Below are 7,749 nucleotides of genomic sequence, written 5' to 3'. Positions count from 1 at the left end.
ACTATCAATTTTAACCATAATCTCTATAGCTATCTAAAACTAATGCACCATGTGAAGTGAAATGCAACACCGTCATAAATTTCATACAAATTACATCAAAAAGGAAATTTGGAGCACTCACACACCCAACACTGTCAAACAATACATATATGGGAGCTGATTCCCTATACAGCCCTTTTAATCCAACCTGTGCCAGCGAAGAACTCAAACCGGACTTTCGCTTAATAAACCAAATCGGGGTCCCAGCGAAGAACTCAAGCCGTGTCCACCCTAAAGGACCGGGTCCCAACGAAGATCTCAAGCCGTGTCTACCCGTCCTGTCCATAGCCAACACCATACCACACGTACGCCAACTCACGCACACTGCTCCAAATTACCACAACAACATCCATGGCACTTTAACAGTTGTGAATGCAACATAAAACGTGCCTAGAGTTTAACTACATAGATACATATTTATAAGTGATGCATGGGCATGCTTGAACATATAATAATATCGAAATTACAATTAAAATTAATATTTTACTCACAGACTTAACCGCAATCACTGTGGCGGCTGGACGGAGGAGGAAGGCTGTCCCGACTCACCTGACAATTTTATTACATTCATTTAATAAATTTGACTCAATACAAACTAAGAAAAAGACCAAAGATGTCCTAAGTCGTGCCGAAAATCCGGCAGAGTCTCTCCTATACCTGGGACCTACCCTGATAGAAGCAGTCCATTAGTGAATCATGGAGACTTGGGCCAAGATCAAGCACCAAAGCCCTTAAGGGTATATTATAGAAAGAAGCTGGGAAAGAAGAATGAGTTGGCAGGAATAGAAGATTCTGGCAATGAGCTGAGTCATTGGGAAGTTAAGCAGTTAGAGGAAATTGCGGATGAAGAATCGCATGGCAATTAGTATTGTTGAAGCATTTACTTTGTATATAAATAATGAAAAATTGCAGAGGGGAGAGCAGGGATTTATGTATTTAGCAATTTGCTAAGAGCTAGCTTGAAGCTGGTTGGGGAGAGTGTCTCCTGGGTTGTTGGGTTTATGTATTTAGCATTTTTGCTAAGGGCTAGCTTGAAGCTGGTTGGGGAGAGTGTCTCCTGGTTTGTTTATTTTAAAGAAACAGAGTAACTCTAATTGCTGAATGAGCTTTCTCTACTTTATAAAAGACAAGCTAAGTTCCATTTCTATTCTGATTATTTACAATTTTGTTCTTCACTCTATCATTTGGTCCGACCTGCCATTGTTTTTCCTCCATGCCCAAAACAAGAATGGAGGGACGAGTTGATTCGGTAGAGAAGAACATCACAGACTTACAACAGTTGGTTTCCGCCATGAAACTTGAACAAGAGCAATGTATGTCTTCTTTTCAAGCAGTACAGGACCAGCGTTTCTCTCGCATAGAATCATTGCTTTCTTCTATGGCTCTCGGCAAATCTACAGTTCAGGAAGTGGACCCTTCTCTTCAGTCTCCTACCCACGGCACTTCCACTGTTCATCCAGTCACTCCACCTGCTATAGTTGACGCTGTTGGAACTTCTACTCTTTATCCCAAGCAACCCAACGATTTGTCGTTAATGATTCGTCCCTTGCTATTAAGAAAGTTGAGCTTCCGAACTTTGATGGGGTAGATCCGGTTGCTTGGTTGGCTAGAGCAGAGCAATACTTCGCCATTAACAATACGCGAGAGGAGATGAAAGTTCAACTTGCCTTGGTATGCATGGAAGGACCGGCGTTGCACTGGTTGCGTTGGCTTCGTCTGCGTACAACCAATCTTTCTTGGTCCCAGCTTACTCTGGAACTCCTGCATCGTTATGGGGGAAATATGCGAATCAATCCTTATGAACGCTTGTCTACTTTGCGTCAAGATTCTTCTGTTGATGCTTATATTGATGCTTTTGTAGCTCTTGTTTCTCAAATTGAAGGCTTGTCAGACCAACAGTATTTGGGTTTTTTCCTTAGTGGTTTACGTGATGATATTCGAGTGCGCATTCACTCTCAAGATTCCACAAATATCTTTCGCACTATGACTCTGGCTCGTGAACTTGAGTTGGAAAATCAATTTCTTCTGCAGTCAGCATCTCAACTGAAGCGATGGAATGACAGTGGAATTCGTTGGTCTCCTCCTGGGTTTAGCCCTAAACTGGATATGGGTAAACAAAGTTATGGGGCTTCTGTTATTACTAAAACCCAGCCCATTTCTAGTGTTTCTAAATTACAAGAGTTACCAGTACAAAAATCTCTAGACCACAACTCTTCTGGTCCAGCTAAGCCTTCCTTTCTTCCCACAACAACGACACCACCTCGGCCATCTTCCACCTTCTCTCGCAACCGGGGCACCCGACACTACACCCACCAAGAATTCCTAGACTTGCGAGCTAAGGGACTCTACTATAAATGTAAGCAGCCCTTCCACCCCATGCATGAGTGCCCAAACAAGTCTTTGAGAGCTTTAATTATTGGCGATGATGAAGAGAAACCACCAGATCCTGATTTGGGTTTATCAGAACTTGACCCTCCTCAGATTGAAGTGATTAATGAGGCTCATTTCAACACTATGGACCTTCCATTTTATTCTATTGGCGGCATTTCATCACCAAAAACCTTGAAGCTCCAGGGCAAAATTCATGAATGCGATGTCACGGTTCTTATCGATAGTGGAGCCAGCCACAATTTCATTGCAGGTAATCTCTCTTCCAAACTCAATTTAATGGTGGAATCAACGCCCTCCTTTGGTGTCCGATTGGGTGATGGCCATAGGGTTCAATCAATGGGTGTTTGTCGACAACTTCAAATCGATTTGGGAAATCTGAAAGTTACAGCTGATTGCTATCTATTTCCGTTGGGGGGTGTCGATATTATTCTTGGAGTAGCATGGCTGGAAACTTTGGGGGAAGTTCGAATCAATTGGGCCACTATGCAAATGTCTTTTTCTTGGAAACACGAAGTTATTACCCTCTTGGGCAACCCTTCTCTTACAAGATCTGCGGTAACTGTTTCTCAATTGCACAAACTTATTGATGTTGATTATTCCGTATATTTATGGCAATTATCTAATGTAGCAGCTACTTATGAATTTGAAAATGAAATCTCTCCATCTCAACAAAATCAATTGCTGTCACTTCTGAATCAATTTCAGCATGTTTTTGGTGATATTGAATCTCTACCCCCCCATAGGCAGCATGATCATATTATTCCTTTGGTTGCTGGCACCATTGCTGTGCATGTCAAACCATATAGATATACTCATTTTCAAAAGGATGAGATAGAGAAGTTAGTGCGGGAAATGCTTGCTGCAGGAATTATCAGACCCAGTTCTAGCCCTTTTTCGAGTCCGGTTCTATTGGTACGAAAGAAAGATGGCAGTTGGCGTTTTTGTGTGGACTATCGGGCTCTAAATAAAGCTACCATTCCGAATAAATACCCCATTCCGGTGATCAGCGAAATGTTAGATGAACTCAATGGGGCAAAATATTTCTCCAAGCTAGATCTTAAATCGGGTTATCATCAAATTCGGGTAGCCGAGGAGCACATTCCAAAGACTGCTTTCAGGACTCACTCTGGCCATTATGAGTTTGTGGTAATGCCCTTTGGATTAACGAATGCTCCAGCAACCTTTCAGGCTACCATGAATGACTTATTCCGCTCCTACTTGCGCAAGTTTATTTTGGTTTTCTTTGATGACATCTTAGTCTATAGCTCAAGTTGGGAGGAACACCTGCGCCATTTGCAAATGGTATTTCAGCTATTGTCCACAAACCAGTTTCGGGTCAATAAGAAGAAAAGTTCTTTTGGGAGAACAATGGTTGAATATTTGGGGCATATAGTTTCAGCACAAGGTGTCGCAATGGATCCTGCAAAAGTAACTAGTGTGCTAAATTGGCCACAACCGCAAACATTGAAGGCAGTACGGGGATTTCTAGGGTTAACTGGCTATTATAGACGGTTCATAAAGAATTATGGCTTGATCGCACAACCTCTTACTCAATTACTTAAGAAAGAATCTCAGGGGAAACTACAATGGACACCTCAAGCTCAGGAAGCTTTTCTTTCTTTGAAAAATGCTCTTGTTTCTTCTCCGGTTTTGGCTACTCCGGATTTTTCTAAAACATTTGTTTTAGAATGCGATGCCTCGGGAAAAGGTTTAGGTGCTGTTTTGACTCAAGATCGAAGGCCTATTGCTTTTTTTAGCAAAGCCTTATCTGCTCAAAACCTCTCTAAATCAACATATGAAAGGGAAATGATGGCTTTAGCCTTGGCAGTACACCATTGGCGCCCTTATCTTTTGGGCAGAAAATTTTTAGTCCACACAGACCAATGTAGCCTACGGCATCTAGTGGAACAGCAATTGCATACTCCTGCACAACAGTTTTGGGGTGCAAAGTTGATGGGTTATGATTTTAAAATTGCTTATAAACCTGGAAAAACAAATGCAGCAGCGGATTCTCTTTCTAGGCGGGATGGGGAACTAGAATTGCAGGTTATTTCTCTTCCATAGTGGATAGATTGGTCTCAGCTTGCGAAGGAAATTGCTCTTGATCCTCAACTTAAAAACATTATGCAAGACCTTCAAACTCATCCTCATTCTCACAAACATTACTCTTTAATTCAGAATCATCTCTTCTACAAGGGACGTATTGTCTTACCTACATCCTCAGAATGGATACCTAAGTTTCTGACTGAGTTTCATTCTACTCCAACTGGAGGGCATTCTGGAGCATTCAGAACTTACAAAAGACTTGCTTCAAACTTTTATTGGCCAGGCATGATGAAACGAATTCAACGATTTGTGGCAGAATGTTTGATATGTCAGAAACATAAATATGAAGCTTCATCTCCGGCAGGGTTGTTACAACCTCTGCCAATTCCTAATCGAGTATGGGAAGACATCTCCTTAGATTTCATTACTGGTTTACCTCGCTCATTCGGAATGGATGCAATTCTAGTGGTGGTAGATCATTTTTCTAAATATGGCCATTTTATTGGGTTAAAGCATCCTTATACTGCTCACACCGTGGCTGACGTGTTTGCTAAAGAAATAGTAAAACTACACGGCCTGCCTCGGTCAATAGTAAGTGATCGCGACCCCATCTTTCTTAGCCTTTTCTGGTCTGAACTTTTCCGTCTTTAGGGCACTCAGTTAAGGATGAGTACTGCTTATCACCCTGAAACAGATGGCCAAACAGAGGTGTTGAATAGGGGCTTGGACATACCTTCGTTGTTTCATTTACGAGCAGCCAAAACACTGGAGTAAATGGCTATCATGGGCTGAATCTTTGGTATAATACTAGTTATCATTCAGCGGCAGGAATGACTCCATTCGAAATAGTCTCACGGAGACCTCCTCCCACTCTCACTCAATTTTTACCGTGAAACTAAAGTCGACTGATGACTCAAGACTTGTCCACCCGAGATGAATTGCTCCGCCAACTGTCTTATAATCTCAATAGAGCTCAACAACGCATGGTTAGGGCTGCTAATAAGCATCGAAGAGAAGTGGAGTATAAGGTTGGGGATGTTGTTTTCCTTAAGATTTGCCCTCATCGATGATCTACTCTTTCTAAGATCATTCATCCAAAATTAGCGACGCATTATCTTGGCCCATTTCCAATTATTCGGAAAATTGGTGCGATTGCTTACAAGTTGCAATTACGAGTCATCAAAAATACATCCCATCTTCCACGTTTCTCAATTAAAAAGGGTTGTTGGACAGCACCCAGTGGCTACTAATTTACCTAAAGACATGGAAGTTGATGATGAGTTAGTAGAGCCTGAGACTTTATTGCAGAAAAGATTGGAAGTAGTTAATGGGATTCAAGTGCTACAGGTCTTAGTCAAATGGAAAGGCAAACCCCTAGAGGATGCTACCTGGATGTCATATGTTGATTTTGTGAATCAATTTCCAGCTGCCAACCTTGAGGACAAGGTTGTTCTCCAAGGGCTAATCTTGATAGAAGCGACCCATTAGTGAATCATGAAGACTTGGGCCAAGATCAAGCACCAAAGCCCTTAAGGGTATATTATAGAAAGAAGCTGGGAAAGAAGAATGAGCTGGCAGGAATAGAAGATTCTGGCAATGAGCTGAGTCATTGGGAAGTTAAGCAGTTAGAGGAAATTGCGGATGAAGAATCGCATGGCAATTAGTACTGTTGAAGCATTTACTTTGTATATAAATAATGAAAAATTGCAGAGGGGAGAGCAGGGATTTATATATTTAGCAATTTGCTAAGAGCTAGCTTGAAGCTGGTTGGGGAGAGTGTCTCCTGGGTTGTTGGGTTTATGTATTTAGCATTTTTGCTAAGGGCTAGCTTGAAGCTGGTTGGGGAGAGTGTCTCCTGGTTTGTTTATTTTAAAGAAACAGAGTAACTCTAATTGCTGAATGAGCTTTCTCTACTTTATAAAAGACAAGCTAAGTTCCATTTCTATTCTGATTATTTACAATTTTGTTCTTCACTCTATCATACCCAACCTGCAAAAGGGTTTAAAACGCACTTCTATATTCACAAGTCATACACCCACAACTCAATCACATCACACAGCCCCTCCTGGGCCCATCCAAACAGTCATCAATCACAACATGTAAACTTACAGTTTAGTCCTCATAATTTAACCCTCTTGCAAAAACTACCCAAATGAGTTCTAAAAATTCTAAAACTTTGCCTCGCGGTTCTTATCATCATTACTAAGCTATTGCTAAAGGAATTATAATTTTTTGAGCTACCACAAATATTTTATGAATTTTTAATCCAATTCAAGCACTAGAAAATTACGAAAAAATAAGGTTCAGGTTTACCTATGCCGATTCTGATAACGGAAACGCGCTCGGGGGGTCTGAAAATGGTGGGGTAGCCAAAATCTCGATCCGATTCCAAGACTTTTTCGGTAGCCGGTCAGTTTTGCTGGAAATTCACAAACCTGGGCAACCGTCGAATTTTCGCGAATTGAATGTACCTACACGAAGCCCACAACACGGGGGTTAGTATATAATTTTTACGGAATTTTCTAAGCTCATTTAATACTTAAAAAAAATACTACGAAATTTTATGAGACCCATCGAAAAACGGTGTCGAAAAATTTTGAAATTTATATTGCCACGAAGCTCTCGACGAGTGGAGCGCTCTGATACTATTATCACATCACATTTTTCTTTAATTTTTATATTTTTTAATGTTAAATTGTTGAATCATAAAAGTAATTTATCCGATATTGTCTAATATATAAAATTTGTTATGCCAACATTATTATTATTAATTTGTTTCGATTATATGTTGATTTAAATTTTAAATTTTCTTTAATTTATTTAGCTCTATTTATAATTTAAATTTAAAATTATATAATTTTGAGAACAACTCCAATATAATTAAAATAAATCTCATTAATTTTTTATTTTAAATTATTCAAATATTTAATTATTAAAATCTTATTCAATATTTGCATAAAAAAATACATATTATTTAAATATTTAACATCTAATTAAATTATCAATTGAATGTAAAAGATATTTTTTATTTTTTTATAAATAAATATTTTAATAATATGAATTTAGAAAATACAATTTCTTAATTCAAAATAAATTAAAAATAATTTATATTATTATCATTAAAAAAATATATAAATCAAAATATTACATAATTATTCTCATATATCAAGAAAATATAGTATCACACAAACAATCTTCTCATATATCAGAACTCAAACTTTTAGTTACTATTTCGATAACAGTATCGTAAAACTTTTGTTAGGTGTTTATATA

The sequence above is a fragment of the Hevea brasiliensis genome, chromosome 9 (genome assembly GCF_030052815.1).
Source record: "Hevea brasiliensis isolate MT/VB/25A 57/8 chromosome 9, ASM3005281v1, whole genome shotgun sequence".
Taxonomy (NCBI): Eukaryota; Viridiplantae; Streptophyta; class Magnoliopsida; order Malpighiales; family Euphorbiaceae; genus Hevea; species Hevea brasiliensis.
The sequence above is the reverse complement of the archived record's forward strand: the minus strand, read 5'-3'. Positions refer to the sequence as shown.